Source organism: Molothrus aeneus, chromosome 1 (assembly GCF_037042795.1).
Source record: "Molothrus aeneus isolate 106 chromosome 1, BPBGC_Maene_1.0, whole genome shotgun sequence".
Taxonomy (NCBI): Eukaryota; Metazoa; Chordata; class Aves; order Passeriformes; family Icteridae; genus Molothrus; species Molothrus aeneus.
Window position 1 is genome coordinate 23,397,208 of NC_089646.1, and position 13,904 is coordinate 23,411,111.

The following is a 13,904-nucleotide window of genomic DNA, read 5'->3' on the forward strand; positions in this document are numbered from 1 at the left end:
TCAGTTCATTTCTGAATGAATGAACTCCATCAGGGCTGGGGTTACCAGTGCTTTAATGGGTTTATAAACAATTTTCCCCCAATTCCTTCCATACTTCCTGGTTAGGGATTGAATTAGAGCTACTGAAATACTTCCCAAGAGTTTTCCAATGGCACATTGACACATTTCCAAGATTTCACTGCCAGGAATGAAAGGAATCAGATGAAGTTTGGGCGAATATCAATGTTTACAGATTCTTGAGTGAGCTGAACTGAATTTGTCAACCTGAGCTGTCTGATATTCACTGCAACACCTGTCTATACAAAGACAGTTTTAGCTCTCTTGCACTCATGACTTCTTATATCTTGTCAGCCATTATGGCACACCTCTCACTTTGGAAGGTCTCACAGACAACTTGTCTTTGATCATGTGGAATAGTCACTTTTTAAATGGGAAATTAAGGCAAGAAAAGTACCAAGTGGGACTCACTTGCTTAGTTACAAACATCTAAAATAGGTCAGAGCTAAACCTCTGCTAATCACCCTGGCTTCCCTTGCTAGTTTAGGGAGCAATCCACTGCACCTCAAAGCAGGTGCCAGACACCATCCAGGTCACCAGGTCCCAGGAGTGACCCTTCTCTCTGCTGGCCACCAGGACAGGCCAGGGTGCTCAGCTGAGGGGTGTAAATTCACACAGTGAGATGAGAAAAATACTAAAAAATAAAATTGTTGAAAGCTGTCTTCTGGGGAAGAATATAGTGTGTCATTACACTGGGAAGCAATTAATAGCGATTCATTGGGGATTTATTTTCTCTCCCGCCTCCTTCCTTTTTTTCTGTCCTCAGCTATATAGCTATAAATAGAGATGAGCCCTTGAGTGCCTGAAGCAGTGTCATCTCACTGAAATGTACCATTCATTTCTTTATTGAAAATGCCAATTGATTGTAATTTTCTCATTGTGACTGAACAACTGCAAAGCATTTATTAATTTTTGGACTGGCATACTCAGGCAGTTAGCAGCCATACACACTCACCACATTAATCTTCTAGATTGTGGCAGAGAGACAGAAATCTTCATGTAAGGGTTGATCTAAAGGATTTCAGATCCCACATCATGGATTATCTCTTTTCCCTTTTGTGAACTTCATTCATGGGAAACACAAGTTAGGAACCTGATGGGGCTGCGGGGCTGGGTCATGGCAGCCTTTGTCTCCTGTTCACACCAGTGATGTAGGATGGACCCAGGGATGCTGAAAGGATGCTACATAGGCAAAGTGAGCCCTCCTAAACACGGTCCTGTGGAAGTTTCTTGTGCAGTCTTCACTTAGGAAGAAGGGTCTGGTTGTGTGTGAGACTGAGGAGGGTGGAAATTACCTTAGGGGTCCAACAAGCATTGTAAAAGTACTCTGAGAGTTAAATCAATGCTGCTTGTCTGTTACAGCCTTTCCTTCTTCCCATAACTCATTGTGACAATGCAAATGTAAACCCTGGTGGAACGCGGAACACACTCAAAGTGCAACTTGAGTGAGATAAGAATAGTGTAATAAAAATTAAAATAAATTAAAATACAATAATAATGTTAATAGAAAGGGGGAAACCAAGTGATGCATAATGCAATTTTTCACCACCTGCTGACCAGTGTCAGACCCCTCTTCCCAAATCCAGATCAACCATCCTTCTGGGCAACTCTTCCCAGTTTCTATACTGGTCATGACTTTCTATCACATGGGATCTCTGGTCAATCTGGATCACCTATCCCAGCTATTCTCCCTCCCAGTTTCTTTTGCATTCTTCTTTTCCAGAAGAACATGAGACAAGGAAGTTCTTGACTTAGATAAGCAGGACTTAGGAAAAAAAAACCAAAAAAATCAGTGTAATATTGTCATTCTGAATCCAAATCACTGCACTGTAACAGCTACTGAGAAGAAACTCTATCTTAGCTGAAACCAGGACAGGACCATGCACAGAAATTGCCAATAACTGTGGTCATCCTAAGAAAAATTGAAATATGTATTGGCAGAGAGGGCTGATAAAATGATCAGGGAAATCAGGACCTTGTAGCAGAAAAAAAAAAGGTGAAAAATCTGGACTTACTGAGCTTATCTCTGCCTGTGCCAGGAAGGCTGGGTCACATCTTTTAGAGTTACTGATTGCATTTCAGTATCCCTTTTGGATTGTGGCATTTAGACACTTCTTTCCCCTTCTGCTGGATTGGTGTCCAGTTGATCAGCTGCAGTAGGTATCAACTGGATATCATGGGACGATGGGTAGTGACGCCTGGGAGCATGTGTAGCAAAAGGAGGAAAATGATCACATTGAACTAAGACAGAGTGAAGCCACTTCCAAAAGACTATACAGGGGCCTCCAATACCCTATTTCATTAATTATTTCATGACACATACCAGTTGGTGGCCTGGTTCTTTATCTGGTGAAGTGGCAACTTTCCAAGTTAATTTTGACATTTGCTGTCACTTTAGATGCACCTCAGAAGATGCCTTTAGTCCTCATGCTGAAGCTTATCATTGAGGGCCTTTTGCTTTTTTTTTAAAGAAAATCATCCAAATTAGGAAAGCAGCAATACCACAAGGCTGTAACAAACAATCACACAGCAAGTTTCTACTAGTATGCAATTAATTAAATAAAAATTAATTTTAATAGAAAATTCAGGCCGATAGAAAAATAAGTAAACATTACACAGCACTGCAGAGGAGTAAAAGATGTTAGAATGTGTTTAATAAATAAACTCTTTGACAAAAGGTAATCCTAAAACATTACCAGAAAAAAAATCAAGAACAGAACTATTACAGAGGCTCTCTAGGCCTGGCACTATTTTACTCAACTGGTAGCAAGTTGTGATTTTAAAGAAAATGGAAGACTAATGAGAAGTATTTTTTTAATCACTCTTTGTCTTTTCATATCCTTTTACAGCTTCATATCCTTTTACAGTTATCTTTAGTTTTATAATCCAAACATTCTGAGTTATTTGTACAAATTCAAAATATAGACTTTCTCTAATTTAAACAAACTGGACAGCAATCATAGCCCTGTATATACATTTCACATTCTTCTGTCTATTTTAATGTGGTATCTAAAATAAAAAGATAATAACTACATTTTCAAAAAAAAAACAACTTTCAGAGGGCTATGAGCTAGTAAAAAGTTGAGTTCCTGTGTTCTTAGTGAACATGAAATAGAACTTTAGGATTACAGATATTCTATAAGAAAATACTGGTTTTAGTCACTAAAGGCAGGAAAATAGCCAGACCCTGAGCAGTGCTTGCACTCTGTCAGTTGCTCTGGTCTTTTCCAGCAGTGAGTTAATGAATGAGTCATTGCCATAATGGCCGTAAGCACCAGTTGGGTCCAAACAATGGGGAAATGCCTTTGGAAAAGCTCTTCCAAGTAAAGTGCTCAGGTCTCCAAAGGTCATTGCTCCTGGCCATGGATGGAGAGACCTGGGCATGTGTTCAGCTGGAAGACCCTGATATGAAGTGTTTTGCCTGAGTCTCCAAATTGAGGTTAAATGCTGTCCACAGACCATTATTCACACAAACATTTCAAAACACTTTCCAAAAGGAATTCTCTACAGTGAGGCACTGGGACAGGTTGCTCAGGCGACTTATGGGTTCCCCATCCCTGGAAGTGTTCAAGGCCAGGTTGGATGGGGTCCTGGGCAACCTGGTCTAGTGGAAGGTGTGCCTGCCATGGTAGGGGCATTGGAACTAGATGATCTTGAAGGACCCTTCCAGCCCAAAGCATTCTTTGATTCGATGATTTTAAATACCTCCAGGGTTGGTGAATGAATCACTTCCATGGGCATCCTGTTCCAACACTTGGCAACCCTTTTGGTAAAGGAATTTCTCCTAGTACTCATTCTAAATCCTCCCTGGCACAAATTAAAGACATTTCTTTTTGTCCTGGGAGAAGAGGCTGATCCCCACCTCTCTACAACCTCCTTTCAGGAAACTTTAGAGAGCTGTAAGATCCCCTCTGAACCTCCTTTTTTCCTGCCCAAACAACCTCATGTCCTGGAGCAGCTCATAAGACTCGTACCGAATATAAATGACTCAAACACATTGTTTTAATCCACTAAATATTCTACCCTTTCCCCAAAAAGCCCTAGGTGTGGTGCACAAAAGCAATTAATAAATTATTCAACTCAGTCCCATGACTTTGTGCATTAATACATGAAGCCTCTGACCCCCTACAACAGGAATGTTTTAACAATTAAAAAGGAGTTCTGGCATAAATAGGTCAATACAGAGCTCTGCATCTTCTTTCACCATCTGAATCTGAGTTGTAGTCTTTCTCTCTCTAATTATAAAATCCCAGAAACTGAGGGAAACACAGAGAAGCCTGAAATCCTATAAATAACACATAGCAATGCTTGGCTTCTTTGGGGTTTCTCAGGTGTTGTCATGTTCTGAACTGTACAGCCAGCATTCTTCATACATTAATAATCAAGAGAAGAGACATTAAAGAAGAGGAAATATGTGAATAATACAAGAGACAAGGGAAAAATAATGAAAGCAAATGTCCTTCACCTGACATTGGGCATGATCATTCTGTCCCTATGCAAATACATTTCTGGCTTCAGGTTTGGTAATGAGGCAGTGAGCTGCTGATGAGTGCTACTGAAGGCAGATAATGACAGCTGCACTTCCTGATAGCTGGAGTTTGGTTTTACATACACTGCAGAATTAGGCCCTTTAAGATAACAGGCAAAAATTACAAACACCTCTTAGCTTCACTTTGTTATGTGGGATTGGTGGCATTCACTGGCATTTGGAATCTGCAGTAAAAGCAGCTTGAGAAAACCAAATCTGCAACCTCCCTGTGCAAGTCTCCCAGTCCCATCTGTCTTGGGAAGGCAGAGTCCCTGCTGTAAAAACAGATCCCAGCCATCAGCAGCCACAGTGAAAAGGTGATTTAATCATTGTTTTACCTGGACCATTTTGTATCTTTCTCTAACCCAGAACCCTAGAACCAACATGCTTTTTAATTTGTTCTTGCTCCTCTGCCATCTTTCTTCTCTGCAGTAAGAATTCCCCAAGTTCTTGCTGCAGACATTGGCTGCTGCCCAGGGGTAGACAGACAGGATATTAAATTCATCAGCACTGGTGTGCCTGCAGCTCAATTGTGTGTTTTGCCCCTGAATGAGGCAAGTGGGGACCCTAAGATCTCTTTCACTAACCTGCCTTGCTCCCACTCCATCACATGCCTACCTACCTCTCAGCAGCAGAGGTACCAAAGCTAATGGTTATGTCAAGGTGTAGGATCAGCATCTCCAGATAATTTTTGTACTTCGGTAGCTTTATTTACAGATAAATATTACCTAATTAGTCAGAGAACATGATTAAGGAAGAAGTCAGGTGAAGAATATAGCTTCCCTGTGCCAAATGTGGTATTTTGAAAATGGTAGTTCAAAATCACAGCTACTTCTTGTGTGGTGCACTTAGAATTCTTCAGATGCAAAGCCCTAACCCTGAACTGTCCAACTTTGTTTTGAGTTTTGGTTTTGTCTGAGGATAAGCCAAACCTAATCTGACTTCATATCTCTAATATTATCCTCATTAAAAAAACCCAACACTATAACTAAGCTAGCATAATGTGCACCCATACAAGATCATTCATCCCAGCTATGTGAGTGTTTATTGGAAAAGGGGGCAATTGCTCTTTTTTGTGCCTTCTTCACTGACTTTAGACATAAGCTGTTAGACCTCCAAAGTCTGAGTTAATCTCATTCCACAGTGACTAGCTGGATACTTGGAAACTTCAAGGGATCAGATCTCACAGATCTGTATGCTATTCAAGTCCCTGAAACTTGCTTGTGTCCAATGTCTCAACATAACATCTGCTATAGGCCACATATTTAAATAACATTTAAAAGCAATAGGCAATGCTGACAAAGAAAGTACAGTATGAACACCAGAATAACTGTTAACAGATACATTTTTCAGAGTGGAAACCACAGGTTTCTCTTGTCTTTTCCCTAACTGAAATTTAAAGAAGAATATATTGGATACTGAATCCATATACAGAAATGAATAAAAGCTGGAGGATGAAGGGATTGAGAGCAGCCCTGCCCAGAGGGACCTGGGGGTGCTGGTGGATGGGAGGCTGGACATGACCCAGCCATGGGCACTCACAGCCCAGAGAGCCAAACGTGTCCTGGGCTGCACCAAGAGCAGCCTGGGCAGCAGGACAGGGAGGTTTTGTCCCTCTGCTCTGCTCTGGGGACAGAGGCCCCACCTGGAACACAGCACCCAGCTCTGGGGTGCCCAGAGGAAGGACATGAAGGACATGGAGTGAGTGCATAGCAGGGTCATCAAGTTGATCAGAGGGATGGAAACACCTCTCCTATGAGGAAATGCTGAGAGAATTAGGATTGCTCAGCCTGGAAGAGGGATGGATTAGGGGTGACCTAATTGCAGCCATCCAGTACCTGAAGGAAACTTACAGGAAAGATGAGGCAAAACTATTTACAAGGACATGTAGTGACAGGACAAGGGGGAATGTGTTCAAATTGAAAGAGAATAAGTTTAGGTTCAATATTAGGGAAAAAAAACCCTCATCATGAGGGTGGTAAGGCACTGGAACAGTTTGCTCAGGGAGGTTGTGAATGCTCCATCCATAGGAGTGCTCAAGGCCAGGCTGGATGAAGCTCTAGTCTAGTTGAAGGTGTCCCTGCCCATGGCAGGGACTCTGGAACTAGATGATCTTGAATATCCCTTCCAACTCAAACCATTTTATCATTCTATGATTCTATCAAATTCTCCTGGTTGGTTGAACTTTGCACATCCTATTGAATCATGCTTAATCCTACTAATGTTCAGTTAGAAGTAGTGATTAAATCTTCTTAGAAATAGAATAAATATTTTAAATTATCAGAAATAGGTCTGTGAGAAGAATATGTGTACTCACAGAGAGAAAAAAATAAATGTGGGTATTACTCTGGATCCCAGCACAACCATGATCATTACTGGGAGTCACATTCTTGGGAAACTGCCATTTTTATTTAGAAATAGGTTTGAACTTTAGAAATGGAATGCAGATTTGGGGGCATTTTTTTGGCACAATGCGTATTAGGGTTTGGGTTTGACCAACTACAGAAACAGAGTCCAGCACCAAGTATCTATTTGCATGCTAAATATGGATTTGTACAAATAAATGACAGATTACATATACGCACTCATCCATTCTAATCTGTCAAAAACCAGTTCTGCCTTATTTGGCAAGTGTGCTTTTGAAGTCCAGCTGTAAATATTATCCTTTTCCCATCTAGCCTTAAATAACATGCAAACAAAATAAACTTCCATCTTTCTATTTGAGTGAAGAAATATATCTTTGTCATATTGAAACACTTGGACTGTGACTGTGTTTTTTGTGTGACATGCAGGGACTCCATTCTGGCAGAGGATGGGAAGGTGTCAGGAATGCCAAGTAGAGACCACAGAAGTCTCAAGATAATATTTTTGGCTGACCCATCTGAAATCTCATGTAGATCCTTAAGTACTGAGCTGCTTGGATTTGGAATTTGTTCCTTCCTAGTCAGCTCAAGCAGAAACTCCAGCAGTCTCCTAAGTTAAATTTGTATTAACAGGAAAATAGTTTCTGTCTTCATATGCACAGACTTTTTGGGGTTTTATGGACAATTATAGTCTGTGGATAAGCTACCTTTTTTTGCATGTACAAAAGGGTACACATAATACCTATTCTGTATACTGTTAAGAGACTTATTATTCCAGTATTTTGCTTTCTTCTCTAACTTCATGTCATGCCTCAAAAATATTTATATCCTCCTTTTGTGAGTCATATGCTTCAAAGTTAGAAAAAACCATGACAGTTGGTAAGCTCTCCTAGCAGCAAACCATTAATAAAATGGCTACAGATTTCTCTCCAATATGCAGCCCATTAGATGGAACTGCTCTGGTATGCAAAGCTATGGATGTTTCCTACATGATGAGAGAAGATCCCTGCATTTTGTTCATGCTGAATAGACAAAGGAAAGAACTGTTCAATTTTGTGCTATAAGAAAAGCCCAGTGTATAATCATCCTGTACTTGGGAGAATTTGATCTTTAGGCACCACTGAAAATAGATCCCATGCAAAGCATGAACTTGGTGACACGAGCATGTCTGATTGCCCGACTACAACTCTGCGTTCATGCTCGGCGCAGTTCATCAGCTCTCGTTTGTGAGTGCACCAGCTTCCAAGACCTTGTGCTGCATCTAACCAGAATGGCATTATTTCTTTCCTTTTTTCCCTCATGAATGTAGTTTGAAGAGTAGTCATTATGGGTTTTATCCTTTTTTATAGCAGCACTCTGCTGACAGTAGTTATTGAATTAATGAGAACAGGTGTCTTTTTATATGTTCTCCCTCCTGTTCACCCTGTTCTCCCACCCCCCCAAACCCTTTCTTTGAGTGGAGATCTGCTATTTCTTTTTTCATGAAGAATGTGCTGGTTTTCAACTCAATTAGTATGTAGCATTAAAAGAGATTTGTCAAGTGTTGTTACCTGAAGCTTCCCTACTCACTGAAAACACTGTTATGTATACATCATGTAACCTAGTCAACAGCTAAAACATAGCATCCCAAACTGGAGTGCATCATATTTTATCAATGACACATGAAGGTGAATTCAAGTTATGGAATATAGATTTGCAAAGGCACCTCTCCACCAATATCCCAGCAAGGCACACAAGAGGATGTGATCATAGAAGTATGATAGCTTAGTTTTCATTCTCTTTCACTAAAACAGAGGAATATCAAAGAAGTGGATGGATGTCAGCATTACAAATCACAACAGAGAAAATAAAGATATTTTGATTGTATATTTGATTGCTTTTTTAAAAGCTTAAGGAGCATTTAGAAAGAAAGGCAGCATTAGAATGGGCTGGAGAAATCTGCAAGATGAGATTGTGTTTGGTACAGGTGATGCTAAAGAGCATGAAAATGAACATCTGATTTTTTCAGTGAAGGTTTGTGTTACGACACTAGGATGCAAATAATACACCCATAATCCACAAATATTGTCTAGGAGTCTAAATAGTCCAACAGGAGAAAGAAATTTCTTGGAAGCAGGGAGGCAGAAGAACAGTACTTCTAGACAGGTAATTGCTTGGGTCATAAGAATCAATATTATCTGCAAGTTACTGAGCTTGTGTTTTGGGAAAATGTTTGCTAGTTTTCACTTGATAATACTTAGTATGCCGTGGTTTCAGTAGGACAAGAATATTTTCTTGTACCTTGAGTAAGAGCCAAAAATAATTTAGAAATCTATGGTATTTATAAAGAATATGATCTTTCCTAAGTGATCTCTGCTATCTTGATAATCAAATACCAAAAGGAAATTTTCTGCTTTATTTTTCAACTTCCATTTTGATTTTTGCATTTTTTAATTCCTGCAGCTGTGAATTACTTTCAAACTAATATAAATAATACCGTTCTCTTTCAATTTAAGTAATTTTATTAGTGACTAGAAAAATGAAACTGTCCAATTCCAAAACAATAGAGTTTTAAATGGAGGCAATGAAAAACAGTGAACTAAACTTCATGTTCAAAGTAGAAATTACCAATAGGTGACAATTTCCAAGGTCGATTTGATGAAGTCATAGGCTAGTCCCCTTTTTCATATTCTGTTTTTTCATATCCTGAGTTGGAGTTTTCCTTCAGCTGTCTGGACTGAATTGAGCTCACCAACATGCTTTAATGGGCTAGTATACAAAATAAAGGTAATATGCAGGAATGTACATGGCCAGAGAAGGCAGTGGTAAAAGGCTTCAACATTATGGCTTTCAGCTGCTCTTTTGAAAGTCCAGCAAAGCAGAACATACACACTGTGAATTTCCACTGTAAATCTTCTGTGAATTTAACCTGGTTTAGAGCCATGGGGCAAATCCAGATTTTCTCTGCACCAGTGTTGGGTGTGACCCTGTGTGGTTATAGTGGTGCTGGTCACTGCCTGGGAGCAGGGACTGTGCTTGTGCCACAGGAGGTGGCACCAGGCCCTGTTCTTCAGGAGTCTGACATGGAGGAAGCTCTCTGCTTCTTCTGTCCTTCCCTGGTGCACAGCACAAGGAGTGGGAACTGAAGGCCTTGTGTATTTATGGCAATGACAAACAAGCACAGCCCTTGGCTCACGAGTGTCACAAGCAAGTATTAAATTCACTCTTCCCAAGGAACATTCACTGTCACCTTCAAGTGGCATCCTTCTTCCAATGGGAAGTCTACTTCCTACAGGGGTCTTTCCTGGGTAGAACTATCTCTATATAGAGAAAGATAAAATATGCACTGAGAAGCCTCAGGATTTGTCCTATTGACAATATTTCCCCCCAAATCTTCAGCTATCAGGGTATACATATATATTCTCCCTCACTATAAAAGGTTAGATTTTGAATTCACATGAAATTTTCAGATCCTGCTTGGATAAAGTGAACATTAAAAATTAGAAATAAGCATTGTGTGCTTCAGATAAAATCCTTTTAGGTCATTTACATGGTAAATATTAATATCTGGGATATAAATTACATTTGCTGTCTGACTGCACTGTAATCACTGCCTGGTCTGTACTAGACAATTAAATGCATCATGCAAAGACTTAATTGGCACTATTAAACTTTTATAAATCTTTGACATTAGTCATGTTTTTCTGAACTTTTGCTCATTTTATGAGCTATATAAACACAGGCAGATCCAGACCTTTGCTTTAGCTCATTCCTGACTTTTTCCCAAAATTTTGAGCTTTGATTTTGTAATTACTTTTAAAATCTTCATTTTGGAAAGTTTTACATATATTTTTAAGAAAAAAATTATTTTCAAACATTGTAAAAACATTTCAGCTGAAATTTTAAAACAATCTGTTAATTTGAGGTAATTGATTATTGATTCTAGGCAGATGCATCAGAGTAGTTTATTACATTACATTGTACATTACATTGCACATTAAAACCAAGACCTTTGAGGACAAAATCCTTTAAGACTGATAGCAACTTATTTAACATTTTCTAATGCCACTTTAAGAAACTGCTCTTTAGAATTATTTCTAAAATATGTAAACAAAAGATGTTCCTTTCAGTTGTGCTGAAATATGTATGACAAGAAGGAGTGAAATGGAATGGCAGAAGATCTGATTTACTTCATTTTTTATAGCTGTGGATAGTATGACCAAGTTATATAAATAAATGACTCACTGCAGAAAGGTCTGAATTTTATAAGCCAGTCCAAAAAATTCCAACAGTTTTAGTTAAAATTGATGGCTTTTTCAAAGGCAGATCTATCATGTCTGGAAGTATTGCAGGCAGGTCTTTTTTTTTGATGTTTTTAAACTCAGATATGTGCATTTTTTCTTAATGTCTAATGCCCATAGATGTGTGTATTTAAAAATTATAATCTTAATATAACATGTAATGGGTCATGCATAGTCTTTTCCAGATCATTAAAACCACACAGATCACAATTAAAGGTTATTCCAGTTATTAAATGAGGTAGGCCACATTGCTGCAGAGTAAGCTCATCCTTAATCTAAATGATCTGAAAGCTACATCATCTGCTCTAAATAATATGTGCACATCTTGGCACACAGTAGAGCAGTGTCCAGAGTGCATGAGCACACAGCAACATAAAACAAGCCTATGGTGGGCTCAAGAAGAGACTATGTGGCCCAAAAGGATTATACTTCACATATTTTCATCTGTATTTTATGGTTTTATTTTTATTCTCCAGTCTCTCCCTTTAGTACAATTATTTTCAAAGAACATTATCAATTTACTGTAAATGAATCAAAAATTAAACTTTATTTGTTTCCTGTGCATTAATTACAGCCTGTTGAGCAGAAATATATAATTAACTTAAAATATAATTAATTAATAGTTCAGCTATTATTTAAAAAAAGACACAAGTAGTATGTAGTATGAATTTAGCAAGAATTGGAACTTTTTTATGTCCTCTTTTGCCCTCAAGAATTTACCTCATTCTTTATGGTTGGATGTATAAGAAGACATAACTACTTACAGCAACCTGAGATGTAGCAAAACCCAAGAAATAACTTGAATGGACATTAGTGCTAAGATCCCATGAGATAAAGCTATTTTTGTAAAGCTGTTAATTGTGGTGTTTAAAGGATGCATAAGGATCAAAATTACTGCCAATAATGACACATACCTCAGAGCATCCTCACTTCTCTAAAATCTTCTGGTCTGTTGTTCTTGTAACTCAATTTCTCCAAGTTAATTAAAAGTTCAAGGACAAATGTTTTCAAAAACAAAGTACAATCTATAGTAACAGATTACAGGCCGTTGCACTGTGTATGGTAGTAATTGCAGGCCCACTCTTTCCTTTGACCCCTATAATTCAACAAATAAAAAATTATTCTGCTCCACAGCTCAGTGCCTAACTACTTGGTGCTTTGGATATTAGGGCTTTGCATCAATGCCCAGATGGGGTTACTCTGAGTACTAAAAAATTTGTGTTCTAGAAAACAGACTGTGCTCATTGCACATGCAATTAAAGGTTTTTCAAAGCCATCGATTTAAAAGATGCATGGGGCTGTAATCTGTCCCGAATTGCACCAGTTCATGCACAGTGACACAGACATACAGGCCTCTCATCCAGCAGAACTAAAAAGTGCCAAGGAATGAATACCCTAGTTTGGCTGGGAGGATCTCTGCTTGTTTTACAGCCACTAGGAGGAAAATCATTCCTCTTCTGATCTACTGAGAAATGGTTTCCTTCTGATAGAAATTGCTAACTGAACTATTTTTATGTGGACTCTGAGTTAGTGAAATGTGAAATATTTGCTGAAGATGAAGCTGAGTCAACAAAACTCATTGCATTCAAAATATACTGCCGTGTGGGTGTTTTTCTCCTGAAATGTTAAGAACTGAGAAGCTAGTGCTTTTATCCAACATGCCATCCAGTCATCTGAACAATTACTTGCTTAAAGCAAATGACATCTAGATACTGGAGAGAGATAAAGTTAAAAGTCAATTCATTAAAAATACTTTTCTCCTCAATAAATGATTTGGTTTTTGAAGTAAATCGAACATAAATGGTAGGAAGAAAGAAGAAAAATGTGAAATTTTATCATACCATTTTAAGTTTGATTATGTCACAGAGAAAGCAAACGGCAACAGAGTATAAAGGAATCTAATCCATAAAGGAAGAGAAAAAGGTTAAAGAAGTCAACAGTAATTAAATGGTGATTGAAGCTGAAAGAAAATTGATCTGTGTTAGCTGAAGGCCATTCTTGCCTTTTGGGATGTTATGCATCAGTGAAGAGGGGAAAGAAAGGTTTTTCTTGTTTTGATATGGAAATATATGTCACATCTTTTTAGCCTATGGTGCTGTGACTCAAAACTGCACTGAGTTTCTGGTACACTGATTCCAGTGTCCTACCCATGCCTGTGGGTATTGTGCAAAGATAAGATGCTCTAACAAAGCTTGGCAAGGTCAAAAGGCATGGGAGCTTCAGCAGTTTGCATGTGGTTTTGTCCTGGGGCAAAAAATAAAAGTGGCCTGAAGCAAATGAATCTAAATAGGGGTAGCACTGACACATCCATGGAAAAGCTGTGCAATATCCATGACTTGGGATGCAGTGGTCCACCTTCCATTCAGTCAGTGTCTGGCAGTTTGGCCAACTCTTCTGGAGGGATACTTGGAGGTGCTGACATGAATTGATATGATAGGAATATATATTGACACTGAATCATATAGAGAAGTTTTTTAAAAGTCAACAGTGTTGCCAAGTTGCCAAGTACTTTAAGTTTTGGTTAAATTCTTCAGAGGCCACATTTAATAAATTTCTGCCGGGACATGAAGAAATGAAGCTAAACCTGTGACTAACATAAATGCTGTTATTACAAAAGCATAACTAATGCCACTGTGGTTTCCAGATCAGGTGAGAATGCACTTTATAGAAACCTTT